The sequence below is a fragment of the Petromyzon marinus genome, unplaced genomic scaffold, assembly GCF_048934315.1.
Source record: "Petromyzon marinus isolate PM22_M1 ecotype Great Lakes invasive population unplaced genomic scaffold, UKy_Petmar_22M1.pri1.0 PM_G_Scaffold_44, whole genome shotgun sequence".
Classification (NCBI taxonomy): domain Eukaryota; kingdom Metazoa; phylum Chordata; class Hyperoartia; order Petromyzontiformes; family Petromyzontidae; genus Petromyzon; species Petromyzon marinus.
This window is the reverse complement of record NW_027422996.1, coordinates 597,041-616,272: the sequence shown is the minus strand read 5'-3', so window position 1 is coordinate 616,272 and position 19,232 is coordinate 597,041. Positions and strand designations below refer to the sequence as shown.

Here is a 19,232-nt window from a genome sequence, read left to right as displayed (position 1 = left end):
ACCTGATGAAGGACGCTTGTGTTGTGGCCGAAACGTCGTGATTTTTTGTTGTTTTATTTTTTACCTACGTGACTTTACCGAATAGAACCAAAGAGTATAATCGGCTGAAATGTTTTCACAACGCAGCTTGCCTGACTCCTGCCTATAACCGCTCCATCCGAACATATCACACATGTTCTGGAATCTCTACTTTGGCTCTTGGTGAATCTCAGAGTCGACTCTGAGATCGTGTTACTGGCCTACAAAGCACCCACCTACCTTTGGGACTTTTTGAATCCCAGTATTCTATCTCACAATCTACATTTCATGGATTCCAGTCCTCTCTGCAGCCCAAAGATGAGACAGCACTCCAAGGGCGATTGGCCCTTCTGCTGTGTGGTTCCCCATCTGTGGAATGCCCCCCCTCCCAAGCCATATTCGTGATTTTGGGCATTGTCGATGTTATTAAGTCACGATTGAAAACTGACGCCCATACTATTTCTTTGGAACACTAGACCAATTACTTAGTGCAAAGTATTAAATGTTGACATTTTCACATGTAACAGCACTTTGGTTCTTTTGAGGAGAAGTACCACATCAAAATAAACATTTATTTTGTATTATACTATCTTGTTCAGGATCTTCACAATTTCACGTTGTAATGAAAACTTTCTCAATTTATTTCAAGATACGTTCAGAATGATGTCTTTTTTTTCCTACATTTTGTGAATTTCCATCAATCAGCTTCCTCTCTGCAACTTCCATGTTCCCATTGCTATAAAGTAGCTACCGTGAATTTGTGAACACCTTCGGTCTCCTGCAGTTTGCACACGAATTTAACAGAGCACCTCAATGCGGAGATTGTACTGCACACGATCACAGATGTCAACGTGGCATTGGATTGGATCCGATCCACATTCCTGTACATTCGGGCACTCAAAAACCCAAAGTATTACAGTAAGAAATGCATTTACGATTCAAAATTAAAACATACAATATTCGCGTGATTATACTATCGCAATGTGTGCGATAGTATAATCACTAGGTTCCAATGATGCATATAAAAGGAATAACAATACACATGAGTAGGAGTATTGGAAAAGGTTGAGTTACCTATTCGTGCATTTATTTCAGAAAATTATCAAGAACATACATTTAAAATGTGTTCTTGAGTAGTATAGGTATTTTGGAAGGATGTATATACATGTGTGTCCTATTAATTTTCAAAATGTATTTGAGTGAACGACACTTATTCGAATGAAACACAAAATAACGTGATGTATATTATGTAGGTTTGTGTTGAGCGAAGACCCATATCAGACAGAGAGGGCCCTTGCCTGTAAACACCTGGCAGTTCGTATAACACGTAGGCTTTCGGGACCAATATCATCCATAATAGTTTCTTTTTAATACTGTATATAAATGTGTCGATAAACCCACCACCACCCTGATAAAGCTAGTTGTAATTACTGGCGAAAAGTCGTACTCAGTTTGTAAATGTTGTGGCTCTGCAACACATCGGTGTGCTGTACTAGTACACTACACTATACACTACACTATACACTACACTATACACTACACTATACACTACACTATACACTACACTATACACTACTATACACTACACTATACACTACACTATACACTACACTATACACTACACTATACACTACTATACACTACACTATACACTACACTATACACTACACTACTATACACTACTATACACTACTATACATTACTATACACTACACTATACACTACACTATATACTACTATACACTACACTATACACTACACTATACACTACACTATACACTACATTATACACTACACACTAGTGCTGTACTAGTGATGAATTGGCACGTTCTGTTTACGTGGCAACCCTTACTAGATGGCTGTGTCGGGTGGTGGCGGGTTTTAACGACACACATTTCTATATTTACGCGATCTCACCCAAAAAAAACTATATTATGGATCTGGCAGTTCACCTGCATTGGCTCACACAATCCTGACTTGACACTGAATTGCAAAACCGGTCCACAGTTTTGCTCGTGTTGAACCAATGCACTAAAACATTGTGTGAAACCATCTTTGGGTATTTTGAGCCATTATGCCTTGGCATAGATCAGCTATTGTAATATAAAACAGTAATTTTAGCTGTAATTACATTTCACGTTTGGGGCTTTCAAAAATATTATGAGCTGACTGGAGGAAATAACACGTTTGAATGTTCTTAAGTACAAAGGACATAATTACGGTATATTTGTAAGGAGTGAATGTTAAACATTCTGACAATTTAGAGTTCGTTCATTGACATCAAGTGTTTACATAGTTTTGACTTTGACTATGACAAGATATTCAACTGTTAAAGCCATTTTAAGTACATCTCAAGCGATGCATGAAAAGGCAGCATACTGAAAAATAAATGTACTCCGTATAAATCACTGATACAGAATTTGCCGCTGGTCTGAACAAAGAGGACATTGAGAAGCAACTTCTGCAAGGTATAGTGATATTAACATAATCTAACATCAAACTGTAATTTTACTGGAATAATAGTAGACAATTTGAAACTGAGAGAAATACAACTGCTTGCTTGTGTCTTTCATACGTTACTGTCTTCAGCCACCACGCGACAGGTCAAGACACTTCTGTCTTTGATTCTTCCCCTGGTACTGATGCTTTCCAGTCCTTGTGAATTCCCTCCCACGGTCTCACTTCTCAAGCTCTTACAACCTTGCTCAATTCAAGAAACCTGTCTACTTGTTAGAAGATGAAACACTGAGAATAAAACCCATGTATGCAGCCTCTGAAAGAGCCAGTTAGTCGATTCAAGTTGTTCCTTGTGTTTACACTACAAGCAGCATGATTTTCAATTATTTAAAATTGAGACAAATTGAACGTTGATTTGAAGCTTTGGTGACTGCAGGAATCCAGACTCGGTAGACAAAATAAAATAAAACAAAACATCGTAAATATCACGACGTTTTGATCGCAACGCAACAAGCGGTCGTCCTCGGGCAGGAAAAAAAAAATTCAGCAGTGTGAACAGCTGAACCAGCGAGAGAGCTTTCGTGACTCAGGAAGGCTACTTGTGTTGTGGCCGAAACGTCGCGATAATTTTATTGTATTATGTTTTATTTTTGTTATTGTATTTCCATTCTACGTGGTGACTTTGCCGAAAGAACCAGGAGGATGAGCTCTCTCACAGCTCTCTCGCTGGTTCAGCTGTTTCACTGATGGAGATTTTTTTCCGCCTGAGGGCGACCGCTTGTTGTGTTGCGATCGAAACTTCGTGATTTAGTATTTGTCAGTTTAATTAAATTTTTCTACCTACGTGACTTCACCGAAAGAACCAATGAGTATGAGACGCATTGATTTTTCTTTAATTGTATTTATTTAATGATCGTTATGTCAAAATAATTAAGCTGACAATATGCCTTCTTCCCATAGCTGTCTCTTCGCATAAAAAGTACAATCATTGTTTATAACATATCCAATCAGCCACACGGCCTTCTGGGAGTGAATATTTTCAGCAGCAACAAACAATCTGGACCAGTTTCGACATTCAATGTATAAGCAGTCAGGCTTGTTTAAAGCAATACTCGTGACCTGCCAGACATGAATTGGCAATGATCTACTCTGTTAGCTATGATTCTTTCAAGCAGATTTTAGATTTTAGTGGAGAGACAAATATGGGAAGGCATAATACCTGCTTAGTTAATTTGTTGTCTTGTCCACAACGACATTAATGTTTCTTTTGCATTATTTATTTCAGAACTATGCTTAGAGAGTTTGAACTCGCTGGCAGCTTACAAGCTAATTTGTATGCAGAATGGGGATATTAAGCCAACAGTAAATAATCCTTCTGCTGAAACAGCATATCATGACGTGTTTGTTCGCTTTATTTGTCACGAAAAAACATGTCATTTCACATATTCATGTTGTGTATAGCGTCCAGTCGTCAATGCAAATCGGCATCTCAGAACGTGCTGTAGAATTTGTCACGTGCACAGGTTCCTAACGGAGGCACGGGGGGGGGGACCCCCAGACAAGAATGGGGGGCAGTGAGAACCTTCGCCAACTATTGCCCGAGCCCTGGTGCTGCTTATGTTGGGATGTGTCGCCAACTCCATTAATTGATGAGTGTCTGTGCATGGAAAAACCCCCACGTGTGCAAGGGGTGGTAACTCAATATCCGTGCGTATGGATATAATGAATTTGCTGTCTGCCAATACCCCTGGCAAGCCAAGGATATGGCGATCTTGGCGACCTTGGGAAGGGAGTTTTACCAATTTGTGTTTGATCCAACAACCCTGCATTACAGGCACGATGTATAGCCGCCACCAGCACCCTGGCATTTAATTACAGTTTATTTTAACATATCATGGGACCTCCTTTGCCTTTGCTTTCATGTGTTTTGCTATTTTAACAAAAAATGGTTTGATATTGTCCAGATGTTGGTAGATTGATGGCTTACTACTACGTGGCATTTGATACCATCAAGCTGTTTGGCACAATACAGGGCTCGGAAGCCGTGCAAGACCTGGTAAGTGAGGTCACAGGGTTGGTTTCTCATTGTTCCACATCACCATCAACTTACGTTAACAAGGCTTGCTGCGGCAATGTCCCCTTACTTAGCAGACGGTCGAGACCCCTGAAAGGGTTCGTGACAACGCATTACAGGTGGTGACTGTAATGATGTTAACAGACAAGGATATGTGTGTGTATGTGACACATAGCAAACAACCACAACGACTCACAGCAGCGGATTTGACAAGCGGCTGTAAATTATCATTTTGGATGTTTGACAATAGGCCGTTAAATTTTGATTTAAAGCTTTCGTGACTGCAGTAATTCATATTCTTAGTTTTTTCGGTAAAGTCACGTTGAAGGGAAACAACAAAATAATAAAATATATATAAAACAATAAAAAAATTCTCACGACGTTTCGACCATAACTCAAACGGTCGTCTTCAGGTGTGTTGGTTTGCATAAATTTATTTTTAAACGGCGCATTTATTTATTTATAAAAACGTTAGCGCCACGCGCAACGATTTGGCAGTTTATTTAGGACTAGTCCATCTATATTCTGAAAAGAGGAGGGGGGAGACGAAATTTTTTATAATGTATGCTGTCTGAAAGCCACTGTAAGCGTGAACAATCAATTAAGACCTGAAATGGTTTATCAAATCTTTCCAATGATTGCTAAGATAGAATCCATCTTCTCGGTTGAAATTGTCTCTGTGCTTGTATATGTGGATAGCCTCATGAACGAATCTCTCATGGAAGCCAGATGGCTTACAAAGAACCTCTGTCTTGGAAAAGTCAATGGCATGTGAGCCTACTGAATTAGAACAATGATCTGCCACGGCCGAGGTGTTGGTCCTACCGTGTTTAAGGTCTGCTTTGTGTTCACGAATGCGGTCCGAGACATGGCGTTTGGTTTCTCCAATGTAACTACTACCACAGAGGCAACTTAGTTTGTAGACACCAGGGTATTGTATGTCCGGAATCACATCTTTTACAGACGGAACCAGATCACGGATTTTATGTAATGTGTTGAAACGGACCTGGATCTTGTGTTTATTCAAGATTTTGGAGATCTTTTTTGTGATCCCCGCAATGTAGGGTAAAGTGATGGTTTTGAAAGGCTCCTCAAGAGGGTTCTTCTTCATGGTTTGAGTGATAGCTTTGCGGATTGTATAGTCGGAGTAACCATTAGCCCTAAGAGCTTGGTGTACGTGCTTGAGTTCACTGCTTATGTGTTCCTGGTCGGATATGCATTGGGCTCTATGATACAGAGTCTTGATGAGAGAATTCTTCTGTGATGGATGGTGGTGGGAATCCGGTTTCAGATAAGCATCCATATGGGTAGCTTTCCTGTAGACAGAGTGGCTCATTGAACCATCAGGTCTCTTTTTAATTAGGACATCCAAAAAAGGTATCTTGCCATCTATTTCGACTTCCATGGTAAATCTGATGGCTGGGTGTATGGAATTGATGTGGTCGAAGAATTGGTCTAGAGCCTTTCAAAACCATCACTTTACCCTACATTGCGGGGATCACAAAAAAGATCTCCAAAATCTTGAATAAACACAAGATCCAGGTCCGTTTCAACACATTACATAAAATCCGTGATCTGGTTCCGTCTGTAAAAGATGTGATTCCGGACATACAATACCCTGGTGTCTACAAACTAAGTTGCCTCTGTGGTAGTAGTTACATTGGAGAAACCAAACGCCATGTCTCGGACCGCATTCGTGAACACAAAGCAGACCTTAAACACGGTAGGACCAACACCTCGGCCGTGGCAGATCATTGTTCTAATTCAGTAGGCTCACATGCCATTGACTTTTCCAAGACAGAGGTTCTTTGTAAGCCATCTGGCTTCCATGAGAGATTCGTTCATGAGGCTATCCACATATACAAGCACAGAGACAATTTCAACCGAGAAGATGGATTCTATCTTAGCAATCATTGGAAAGATTTGATAAACCATTTCAGGTCTTAATTGATTGTTCACGCTTACAGTGGCTTTCAGACAGCATACATTATAAAAATTTTTGTCTCCCCCCTCCTCTTTTCAGAATATAGATGGACTAGTCCTAAATAAACTGCCAAATCGTTGCGCGTGGCGCTAACGTTTTCATAAATAAATAAATGCGCCGTTTAAAAATAAATTTATGCAAACCAACACACCTGAAGACGACCGTTTGAGTTATGGTCGAAACGTCGTGAGAATTTTTTATTGTTTTATATATATTTTGTTGTTTCCCTTCAACGTGACTTTACCGAAAAACTAAGAATATGAATAGGCCGTTAATTATTTTGTAAGAAACAAATTAATAAACGGACTTACAATTGTGCAGATAATTGAGCAGTTTTTAGCCATGTTTGGCGATCATCATCGTTTGTATCTATACAGTACACCTTATTGGAGTAAGGATACCGTCTTATTTTAGTTTTACTTACAAAGACAGACTTTTAGTTTATTACTGCATACATCGTCGCTGACAATTCTATCAATCGGTGTGCATCTGGCACAAGGTTCAACTAACACCTACGTTTTAAGACATAATCAATGCATTGTACAGCGGCATTCAGAACCAAGTCAAAGTGATTTCCTGCTCAAATGAGCACTGAGGTTATCCATCTACCGTTGACAGCCCTGAGGCTATCGTGGAGAATCCACAATCCTATGACAGGGGTCTCTCTGCAGCGCAAACACCGTTGACTTACTAACAGAGTGCTACTCATGTTATCAAACTCGGAGGGAAGGTGGGTTGAGTCAACTCACCACCAGTATTTGAACTTGGAGCCTGCCATCTGTGAGCCACTTACACTAGTTGAGCCACCAGGTCATAACTCCCGCGTGTATTTTACAAGAAAGTATTTTTTTGCAATTAGCAATTAGCTGAATCGATACATTTTTCTCCTGATCTCTTTGAACACATTTTCGGTTTAGGACACCTTGTATTGTAAACGTTTTGGAGGTTTGTAATTGGCGTTAAATACCGATTTGTTCCTGTAATGTATGTGGGTTTAGTGTCAGGGCAGATTTGGGAGCTCACCGTGTGTCTATTGTGCAGCAGCTGTGGGATTCTGACGGAGGGTGGAATTCTTTTTCAATTCTGTGTAGTAGTAGCATCAATGATTTTGGCCATGATGATGACATCTTGATCTTTGAGCTTCTTTACAGGTGACTCTTATCTCAAGCTGTCGAGAGTATAAAGACATCACGCTCCGCGTTAATGAGAAGAAAACCCTGAACACATTGAACTTGGCGAAAAAGCACACGATACGGTAACAATCAGTGACACGTCACCAAATAACCATTAGCATCGTCGTAAAGAATGGAAGAAAAAAATAATAAGCGTACAATATGCCTCCTTCACATATCTGTCCATCCACATAAAATAATACATATATTTTACACATCCTATCAACCACGTGGAATTATGGGAGTGCATCATTTCAGCAGACTTGGTATCACACAACCAAACTCTGGACTGGTTTTATCATTCCGAGTCTCATCAGCAGTCACTTTTGTTTAAACCAATGTAGGTGAATTGCCATATGTAAATATACAATTATGCATACTGTGTATTGGTAAAGTTACATTACAATTAATTGCAATTTTTACATGGTATATTTGGCCAGTTTGAAGAATGTTAGGTATTTTTTTTAAGATCCTGTGTTAAGGTCATTACATTTTTTGGAATAAAAATCCAGAACCTACACTGGAATAATCTTGAAAGTTTCATATCAAATGTTTTATCAGTCTAAAATTTTGATTCTAATTATTTAATTTAAAAGGTTTCTCGGATAGTGAAACATCAAGTGTGAAAACATTTACATATTTGAGACAATAGTAGTTGTGAATGTATTACGTATTTAAAAATATTGTATGGATAAACGAATGGGGTTTAAGTCTGTATTAGCACATTTAAAGTGTATATTGTATATTCAGTGTGTATTAGTTATTTGGACAAACCATTATGAGTGAATCTGAATGCTTCTTTCATTTCAGATTTCCAATGTCCGGTAAAATAAAAACCAGTGAAATGAAAATAAACTGGTAAGTACAGCTATGATTTCAATGCTCCTGTTAAGATAACACATACGTACATTTGGAGTTGGTTATGAACTTTCTTTATAGTTAGCAACGCAACTTCGTGTTTAGGGTTTTAATATTCTACACATTTGCAGATTATTATCCATTTGATATCACCATACAGATGACACCTTTTAATTGGAGAGCCTTCAAGATGTATTGACACTCATTTTAACACTCGAAACTGCATCTATATTGCAAAAACAGTTTGTTCAAGTGGAGAATTAAGCTTTTGCTACACAATTGAAATTATTTTGATTTAAAGCTTTCGTGACTGCAGTAATTCATATTCTTAGCTCTTTCGGTAAAGTCACGTTGAAGGGAAACAATAAAAAATAAAAAATATATAAAACAATACAAATTCTCACGACGTTTCGACCATAACACAAACGGTCGTCATCAGGTGTGTAGGTTTGTATTGACACTCATTTGCAAACCGACACACCTAATGACGACCGTTTGTGTTAAGGTCGAAACGTCGTGAGAATTTTTATTGTTTTATATGTATTTTATTGTTTTATTGTTTCCCTTCAACGTGACTTTACCGAAAGAGCTAAGATTATAAAACATTGTTTTATATATATTATTTTATTGTTCCCCTTCAACGTGACTTTACCGAAAGAGCTAAGAATATAAAACAATGCTTTATATATTATTATTATTTAATTGTTCCCCTTCAATGTGACTTTACCGAAAGAGCTAAGAATATAAAACATTGTTTTATATATATTATTATTTTATTGTTTCCCTTCAACGTGACTTTACCGAAAGAGCTAAGAATATAAAACATTGTTTTATATATATAATTATTTTATTGTTCCCCTTCAACGTGACTTTACCGAAAGAGCTAAAAATATAAAACATTGTTTTATATATATTATTATTATTTTATTGTTTCCCTTCAACGTGACTTTACCGAAAGAGCTAAGAATATAATTGAAATGACGCGTTGTTTGTAGTCTCATTCAAGCTCAGCTGGGATGTGTACTGGTGCAAGATTTTGCATTGATGCAGGACACTGCCAAAATCTTCAGGACTGGAATCCGTCTTACAAAATGTAAGTTTAAACTGCACTATTTAAACGAATGTACATTGTTTCTGAAGTTAACGTTTAAACGCATGACAGTATTTACATCCGTTATATCTCCGTTTTGTGGTTGTAGGTCTTGCCGAATTTTTGCAGCAAAAGGATAAGCAGAATAATTTCCAGGCCGTGCTGAATGCTGTCCACCTCGCTAAATGTTTTAATGCAAAGCTTTGGGAAAATTCACCTTCCGTTTTGAAACAACTTGAAAAAATCGGTAATTATAATCTCTTTCACGTATAAGAGCAACACATACAAATCAGAAGACCCTTCAATTAAACATTACTTAACCTCAGTGTTTCTGCTGTAGGCTTCTCAATGTCCAGCGCACTGGTCAACGCTGGATTGACATCTTTTGAGAAAATTGCAAACACTCATGGACGGGAAATTGAGTTGGTGAGATAATGGGTGTAGTGTTAATCTCCACAACATGTATCTATGTTTGTGCTGGTGTTTAGCGCACTTCCCAGTACAATTATATGGTAGCTACACCGTAAATGCCATTGGCCCAGTGGCAGCGCTTGTTCCAGAAGCTCGCAGTTCGAATCTGGCAGACCGCTCTGGTTAATTATACTGCGGATTTATTCACCGTAAAATGCTCGACGCCATCTTCTTCAAAATGGACGTCACAGACCCTCCATGATGTCATGCCAAGAAGACCGTTGTGTACCGGCGTGATTGTCCAAATTAGCAAAATGTAAAAAGTAACTTGCAAATTACTCAATTGGGAAACACATTACAATCGTCACCCTTCCTTAATAATAGGAACACCCGCCAATGATGAGCGTATTTCTTGTTTGTAAACAACATTGCAACAAAACCGAATGACGTTTTGCTGACGGTGCATTCCTCCGTTGTGCAGATAGTGAACAGACACCCTCCGTTTGGGAACCAGATCAAAGAAGCCGTGCAGCATCTGCCCAAGTACCAAGTCAGAGTGGAGCAGGTGCATGAGACGGAACCCCGACTCCAATCAAAGATTTCACATTGCTAAAAACAACTAATGCACATACTCTTTGGTTCTATTCGGTAAAATCACGTAGGTAAAAAATAAAACAACAAAAATCACGACGTTTCGGCCACAACACAAGCGGCCTTTTTTTTCTTCACTCCAGCGCAGTCTTCGAGACAGGCTGGTCCCTTCACCTGATGAAGGCCGCTTGTGTTGTGGTTGAAACGTCGTGATTTTTGCTGTTTTATTTTTTTACCTACGTGACTTTACCGAATAGAACCAAAAAGTATGGATCCTTGCAGTCACGAAAGCTTCAAATCTAGAAACTAATGCACAGTCACATGGCTCGGGTGCAAATCAATTTCCCTTTAAGTGCGTTGCTACTTTCAACGTACTCAAAGCAGCAGGCTTTCAAAGGCAAACGTCAATTAGGACTTTGCCAAATACCTGTGAAACCATCCATCTATGTGGCTCAATTTCCCCGCATATAGCCCGCATACGCATATAACCCGCAGACGCATGTACCCCGGTTAAACAAAGTATGCCCACTTGAAACATTGTCGTTTCATTGTGCAAGCAATTCGAATCATTTCAAACATGTTAACGCGTGCAATTGTAGTGCGAGTGGTTTATTCAGCAGTGCTTTAGTCAAAGGTACTGGAAGTGTTGCGCAGTGAAAAAATTAAACGAGTTATGACATGTCACACGTGTAAAATATTTTAGGGATAGCCCGCATCTGCATATACCCCACGGGGTCTTGTTTTGTTTTGTAAAAAGTGGTATAACCCGCGGGTTATATGCGGGAAAATACGGAACTCGAAACAGCATGAGTCTGAAGACAAACATTAATTAGTTTTTGATAATACTGCACCTGTGAAACTATCCATGTGGCTCAGCAGTGGAGTGAGCGACCCGCCATCGGAATGTTTGCGAGTTCAAGTCGTAGCTGGGAGTTGACTCACTCCATCATCCCTCCGTGGTAGATAAAATAGGCCCCGCTTTGTGGGGAAGTCAACAGCGATTGTTTGATGGGTTATATAGAGACGCATTGTTTCCACCACTGTCTCAGGGGTTGTAAATGAGAGATGGTCACCACCTCAATGCTCATTTGAGAAAGAAAGAGTACTTGTAATGCCACCCAGTATCTTGGTACAGACGTGGTGACAACAGTGGGGCAAGTGGCCGTTGCTGTCATTTGTTAAATGTTTTTTTACTAGGTTTTAAATGAAGGAATCGACTATTTAACGTTTATCTTCACCTTAGTAATATTCAATTTAATTTAATGGCTTGGTAAGCTTTGCATATCATCAATTCAGAATGGCACTGGTTGCTTTTTTTCCAGGGTAACCGATACTACAAAGGTGTGGCTGAGGTGATAATTACAGTGATACTAAAGAACTGTGCGGACCTACAGTCTCACCGCACAGCTCCAAACAACCACTGCTGCACACTACTACTGGGCAACGCCGACAACAACCTCGTCCATCGGCAAATCATCACGTGCGCTTAAATTACACATCGCAGCAATTGTGACAAGGCCACGTGTTTTTTTCTATGTTGAATCGAACAAAATAATCGTTTTGCCTAATGATTAGAGACCCAGACATCGCACCTCCTTGCTTTGACATTCCTCAAAGACACCGGTGAACCATCGACCACATCACAACATCAAACAGGCCAACGCGCACGTCTCCTGCAGTGCGATCAGTGGCCATGCAACCCAAACTATGGACCAGACAGTAAACCACTGTGGTCTCTGCTCTCCTTCAACCGAGCAGTATAAAAACGACACAAACTCGCTCCTGAAGCTCTCGTGGTTTATCAGATCTCGACATTGGCATTCAGCCCCTGAACATACAGCAATATAAAGGAATAGAGCATGATAATTAGCATCATATAGAAGTAAATGTAACAAAATAAATAGGCAGACATTACGCCTCCTTCCTATATGTAAACAACATTGTTCCTAAAAACAAATGTAACAACATTTTAAATGCACTTGTTACTGGAATTTTTTTAAATAATAATCACCTGTTTTTGATAGGGCCTTTTACTCTGGGGTGTCTATGAGCGCTTGACGCGCAATAAGCGACTTACACCACGTCTCAGACACATTTAAATGGGCACCCCCAGTGACAACTGTCCCTGTGGACACAAGGAGATTTAGCACCTGGCCTGCAATTGGGCATAAGGTTGCCAGTAGGGGGCGATGGTTGCTGTGTGTAATTCCAATTGAGTTATTTTTTACGTATTTCTGTATTCGTATTTGTCAACGAGTCGAACTGGTCTACTCGTTTTGAATGTCAGAAATCTTTAACGTCAGTGCAACATAGCGCACATATTTAATTATTAAGACACCTGCAGTAATAGTAATTTGCGGAAACTACATATACAACCGATATGACCTTCACAGAGATTACATGCTGCTGAAAACAGGGAGTTTCATGAAGAAGATTGAAGTTGTTCGGCCGGAAAAGAGTGACGAGCTCAACGTTTACCTCCTCAGCTCTACATATGGTAAGTCTCAGGGTTGCCACCTTGTCCACAGACTACATCAGGACATATTTCTCAGTCAGCCTTGGTCAGGAGTCAGCTTCGGAGCCGCGTTCAGCTTCTTGCAGACTGCTTCATGACATAATGTATGTACGTACAGTATTCACAAGTATGGCAGCTGTTGAAATATCAAGTTTTGTACCGAATTCGAAAAAAAGGCTCTTATTGTTATTTTGGTTGCCGACCCCTGGGCAAGGTCTAACGAAACTGTGCAGTGTCCTGGAATAAATTTCAACTCAATACTGGTACCAGGTCTAGGTAAAAAATAAATTACTGGTACCCGAGCACAGATGTCAATTCCCGAACAAGTGCCAATCTTGCACACGTTACACACAAACTCTATTTCATCCATGTAGCCTCTCGTCCAATTTTACTTGTTATTTATCAAAGGTTGCAATACAATGTGGATTCGTATGACATCTAAATGCGACAGCATCTCAAGACACCGTACACAAACAGAAGGCATATTATATTCTTGGTTCTTTCGGTAAAGTCACGTAGAAGGGAAACAATAAAATAATACAAATATAAAACTATAAAATTATCACGACGTTTCGACTGCAACACAAGCAATCATCATCAGGTGTGAAAACCACAGCAAGATGATGATTGCTTGTGTTGCAGTCGAAACGTCGTGAGAATTTATTGTTTCATATTTTTATTAATTTATTGTTTCCCTTCTACGTGACTTTACCGAATAGAACCAAGAATATGAATCCCTGCAGTCACGAAAGCTTTAAATCAGAAGGCATATTTTCAAAAAAATATTTTTAGAGAGGCAGTCGGCCATAGGCAGAGGAAAAAGGAAGCTCTTGATGCTACATTTATACAAGGAGAAAGGCGTCGACAGAACTTATGACTGGGAGGAGGGAGGTCCAGATTATGGGGGCAGCAAACGAGAGTTAGCAACTTCCCAGTGAACCGAGGTTTACAGGGGGAATTTGACAGAAAACCTTGGTTGCTGGAGTGAAGAATATGTGGAGGGGAGTAGAGTGAGATGAGAGGAGAGATTTAGGCATGGGCGAGTCAATGGAGTATCTTTAGGACGGTGAGTGCTATTTTAAAATTGATCTGGGATTACATTGAGAGCCAGTGGAGGGATCTCAGTATTATGGTGATGTTTTGTTTATGGATGTGGACGAGAAGCCTGTCAGGGGCATCTTGTATCATCTGGAGTTTGAGGATGTGAGGAGATGTGAAGGTGTGGATGGCAGCTGGGGTAAGGAAATGGTGGACGTGGAAAATGTGCAGGTGGAGGTATGAGGTTCTCCAGAGTTTACAGTAGAGAGATAACTCGTGCTCAGGATCAATTACAACTGAAAGGTTTCTCACACTCTCTGTGTATTTGGCAGAAAAAAAAATGTGGTGAAGATGATTAAAGCCATCGTGGTAAGATTGTGGTTTTAATGCTTTTCCCAGTTGGTATGGATATCCATCAGAACTTCACACCATTCTACTCTAGCCCTCGCACCTCTGGGCTCTACGGGAATGGGAGGCATCAGCAGGCCCAATCCCTGCATGCTACTACCTGTGAGAAACCAAAGACGTTTGCCTCAGCAGATGCACAAGCAGCCGGCAATGGTTTGTGTCGCCTCATTTCTACATGCATTTTAGATCAATTGGTTTATTTAGACTGTATGCATTTGATCCCATGGAAGCAATTTAGAATGCAGCATCTTCATATCTACAACACTGATATAATCCTTAAATTGTGCAATTGTTCCCACCAACTCATGCTGTGACAAGTATGCAGTAATATACATAGGGGACGTTAGGTGTGGTGCATTATATTTTGTTGTGAAGTTGACCTGTACATATACAACTTTACTTCAAAGGTCATCTCTCTTGTGCTCAAGAGTTCCAAACTGACACAGCGGTGATCGACACCCCCCACTCCCCTCTTCCTTGAGACCCCGAAAATTAATATTTTATTCTCAGAGAAAATACATGAACTGCATATATTTTATACGACTTTAGGGATATATATTCTTTTCTAGATTTAAAGCTTTCGTGACTGCTAGGATCCATACTCATTGGTTCTATTGGGTAAAGTCACGTAGGTGAAAATAAAATAACAAAAAATCACGACGTTTCGGCCACAACACAAGCGGCCTTCATCAGGTGAAGGGACAAGACTCTCTGGAGGACAGCGCTGGAGTGGAAGAAGCCACGCTTAGATCACAACCTTTAAGCTGTGTGAGAAGAAAAAGACCAGGCGCCTTGACAAAGGAATTACCATATAATTTAGCATTGCAATGGCTCATTGAAATAGCTAAGTTAAAGTATACACATCCGCAGAGGTACCCCTTGACAAAGGAATTAGCGCTGGAGTGGAAGAAGCCACGCTTAGATCACGACCTTTAAGCTGTGTGAGAAGAAAAAGACCAGGCGCCTTGACAATGGCTCATTGAAATAGCTAAGTTAAAGTATACACATCCGCAGAGGTACCCCTTGACAAAGGAATTAGCGCTGGAGTGGAAGAAGCCACGCTTAGATCACGACCTTTAAGCTGTGTGAGAATAAAAAGACCAAGCGCCTTGACAAAGGAATTAGCATATAATTTAGCATTTAAATGGCTCATTGAAATAGCTAAGTTAAAGTATACACATCCGCAGAGGTACCCCTTGACAAAGGAATTATCATCGAATTTAGCATTGAAATAGCTGAGTGATTAGCTTGTAACTGGTCACAGAAATAGCTGTGTTAAAGTTAGAGCATATACATTCACCGAGGCACCTAGTACTCATCAAACAGGATAATTTAGCGAAACACAACCACGCTCAGACATCGGACCTGTGTGCGAGCAAACAAGGTGTTCTGACAAAGAAATTAGCATAAAAATTAGCATTTGATTGACGGATTTTAGGAAAGAGGTGGTGTACGTGCCGGTGGACTTGCAGTTTGGCGCGGGGAGGGGGGGGGAGTTTACCTATTGATGGTGTGAAAAGGGGGAATTTATAAGAGCTGCAAAAGTTTGGGGTACCACTACTTGAAAAATATACTGTACCATTGAAATTAGTTTAATGTTTAGTTCGATTTAGAACATCTTTCTAATGGTTGCTTAATTTGAAACCATCCTCTCGGTTGAAATTGTGTCTGTGTTTGTAGATCTGAATTGCTTCATGAACAAATCTCTGATAAAAGCCAGTGGGTTTGCAAAGAACCTTGGTATCGGAGAAAATTATATCGTGATCCCCCACAGCGTTGTAACAGTGATCAGCCACGGTAGAAGAATTCGTTTTGCCGTGTTTCAAATCTGATTTGTGCTCGCGAATTCGGTCAGAGACATGTCGCTTTGTCTCAACACAACCACGCTCAGACATCGGACCTGTGTGCGATCTGATCCCATCCGTGAAGGATGTCATTCCTGATTTACAGTACCCCGGGGTTTACAAATTGAGTTGTACCTGCGGTGATTGCTACATCGGTGAGACAAAGCGACATGTCTCTGACCGAATTCGCGAGCACAAATCAGATTTGAAACACGGCAAAACGAATTCTTCTACCGTGGCTGATCACTGTTACAACGCTGTGGGGGATCACGATATAATTTTCTCCGATACCAAGGTTCTTTGCAAACCCACTGGCTTTTATCAGAGATTTGTTCATGAAGCAATTCAGATCTACAAACACAGACACAATTTCAACCGAGAGGATGGTTTCAAATTAAGCAACCATTAGAAAGATGTTCTAAATCGAACTAAACATTAAACTAATTTCAATGGTACAGTATATTTTTCAAGTAGTGGTACCCCAAACTTTTGCAGCTCTTATAAATTCCCCCTTTTCACACCATCAATAGGTAAACTCCCCCCCCCCCCGCGCCAAACTGCAAGTCCACCGGCACGTACACCACCTCTTTCCTAAAATCCGTCAATCAAATGCTAATTTTTATGCTAATTTCTTTGTCAGAACACCTTGTTTGCTCGCACACAGGTCCGATGTCTGAGCGTGGTTGTGTTTCGCTAAATTATCCTGTTTGATGAGTACTAGGTGCCTCGGTGAATGTATATGCTCTAACTTTAACACAGCTATTCTTGTGACCAGTTACAAGCTAATCACTCAGCTATTTCAATGCTAAATTCGATGCTAATTCCTTTGTCAAGGGGTACCTCTGCAGATGTGTATACTTTAACTTAGCTATTTCAATGAGCCATTTCAATGCTAAATTATATGCTAATTCCTTTGTCAAGGCGCCTGGTCTTTTTCTTCTCACACAGCTTAAAGGTCGTGATCTAAGCGTGGCTTCTTCCACTCCAGCGCTGTCCTCCAGACAGTCTCGTCCCTTCACCTGATGAAGGCCGCTTGTGTTGTGGCCGAAACGTCGTGATTTTTTGTTATTTTATTTTCACCTACGTGACTTTACCCAATAGAACCAAAGAGTATATATATTCTTGGTTCTTTCGGTAAAGTCACGTTGAAGGGAAACAATAAAATAAAAAATACATATATAAAACAATAAAATTCTCACGACGTTTCGACTGCAACACAAGCAGTCATCATACCTGAAACACTAAAATAATTATATATATATAAAACAATACAATTCTCACGACGTTTCGACTGCAACACAAGCAGTCATCATACCTGAAACACTAAAATAATTATATATATAAAACAATAAAATTCTCACGACGTTTCGACTGCAACATAAAGCAGTCATCACACCTGATGATGGCTGCTTGTGTTGCAGTCAAAACGTCGTAAGAATTGTATTGTTTTATATATATTTTATTATTTTATTGTTTCCCTTCAACGTAACTTTACCGAAAGAACCAAGAATATGAATCACTGCAGTCACGAAATCTTTAAACCACGACTTTAGGGATCTAATTAAATCTTCAGGACTGTCTCCCCCACCCTCCTTGGAACGTTTTAAGACATGCTTCTGCACACTAGAGTGGCTTACACATCTCGACTCTTCGCTCGACCTACAATATGCTGAAAGTAATGTTCATAAACATTCAGCGTTTGATTGTATTCGTCACGTGATGTGTAATGTGTCGTTATAAAACACGTTTACAGTGAAAAAGACTTCTCTACAGAGCTCTCGTTTGTTTCTGAAGGTTACTCTGCTGGCTTGGATGATTCCAAGAGAAGCTGTCTTCACAACTGTAAAAATAAACAAATGTGTGGACACGAGTGCTGTGAGTACCTTCATCTTGATTCAACGTATTTACAAAGTTATTACTACGAGCAATTGTGATTATTTTGGGTTGCGTATCATATCGTATTTCATCAAACGAAGACCGATACACTTCTGGCCATTCACCAGCGTTGATCCAAGCAAATCTGACGTTGCTGATGAGACACTGAATGCCAAAACTGGTGCGGCGTTTTATTGTATTAAACACATTTTGCTGCAATTATGCACTCCCAGAATGGAGGTTTGACAGATGGGATGTATACAATTACTTTAATGTTCATGTGGAGGGACAGATGTGGAATGCGTGCTGTGCGCGTATTTATTTTGTTTGTAGGCTGGTAATGGAATGTGTAAAATAATGTGATTTGACACGATTCCATTCAAGACTGCATTATTTTTTGTTATCAAGCTTCTTCTGTCTCATTTGTATGGTCTGCCTCGTAGATTCTGTCTTGTGCGGTCTCATTTTGAACGTTAGCCAAAATGATACATTTGCATATAATTTTCATCAGTCATCGATCATTCTCATGCACAATTGGTTGCACGTATCATAGGCCTGCTAAATAAATAACTCGTATAGTCTTTGTTTTGCCGCTCAAATGAGCATTTGGCGATACTCATTTCCTGATGACAGCCATAGTCCAGTGGTGCTAATTCTGCATTCCTGTGGTGGGGTGAGTGATTCACAGGAGTTTGATTCTGTTGTCTTCCCCACAATATGATACAAACTTTACTGACCCTGGAGAATGTAGGCTGAGCCAACCCCCCCACTAGGATCTGAACTCGTAACCTTCCAACTGTGAGCGGCCCACCAGCAATGCGAAAGCACCTGATGAATGCAGTGTTGTCACTCAGGTCTAAGCGCCTGCGTTGTTGGTTTAACTTGTAGGCAAAGGGA

At 40.0% G+C, this 19,232-nt stretch overlaps 2 long non-coding RNA genes across 2 annotated transcripts; both read left to right on the top strand.

Moving 5' to 3' along the window:
• The first annotated feature begins 816 nt into the window (after positions 1-816).
• On the top strand, positions 817-3,838 carry LOC142917274 (uncharacterized). Its single transcript, XR_012936956.1, has 3 exons — positions 817-936; positions 2,436-2,486; positions 3,761-3,838. It is a non-coding gene; the product is annotated as an uncharacterized LOC142917274 (long non-coding RNA).
• Positions 3,839-8,514: 4,676 nt separating this feature from the next.
• On the top strand, positions 8,515-10,631 carry LOC142917273 (uncharacterized). The gene is made up of 5 exons (XR_012936955.1): positions 8,515-8,563; positions 9,559-9,656; positions 9,763-9,900; positions 9,994-10,079; positions 10,546-10,631. It is a non-coding gene; the product is annotated as an uncharacterized LOC142917273 (long non-coding RNA).
• Positions 10,632-19,232: the final 8,601 nt, after the last annotated feature.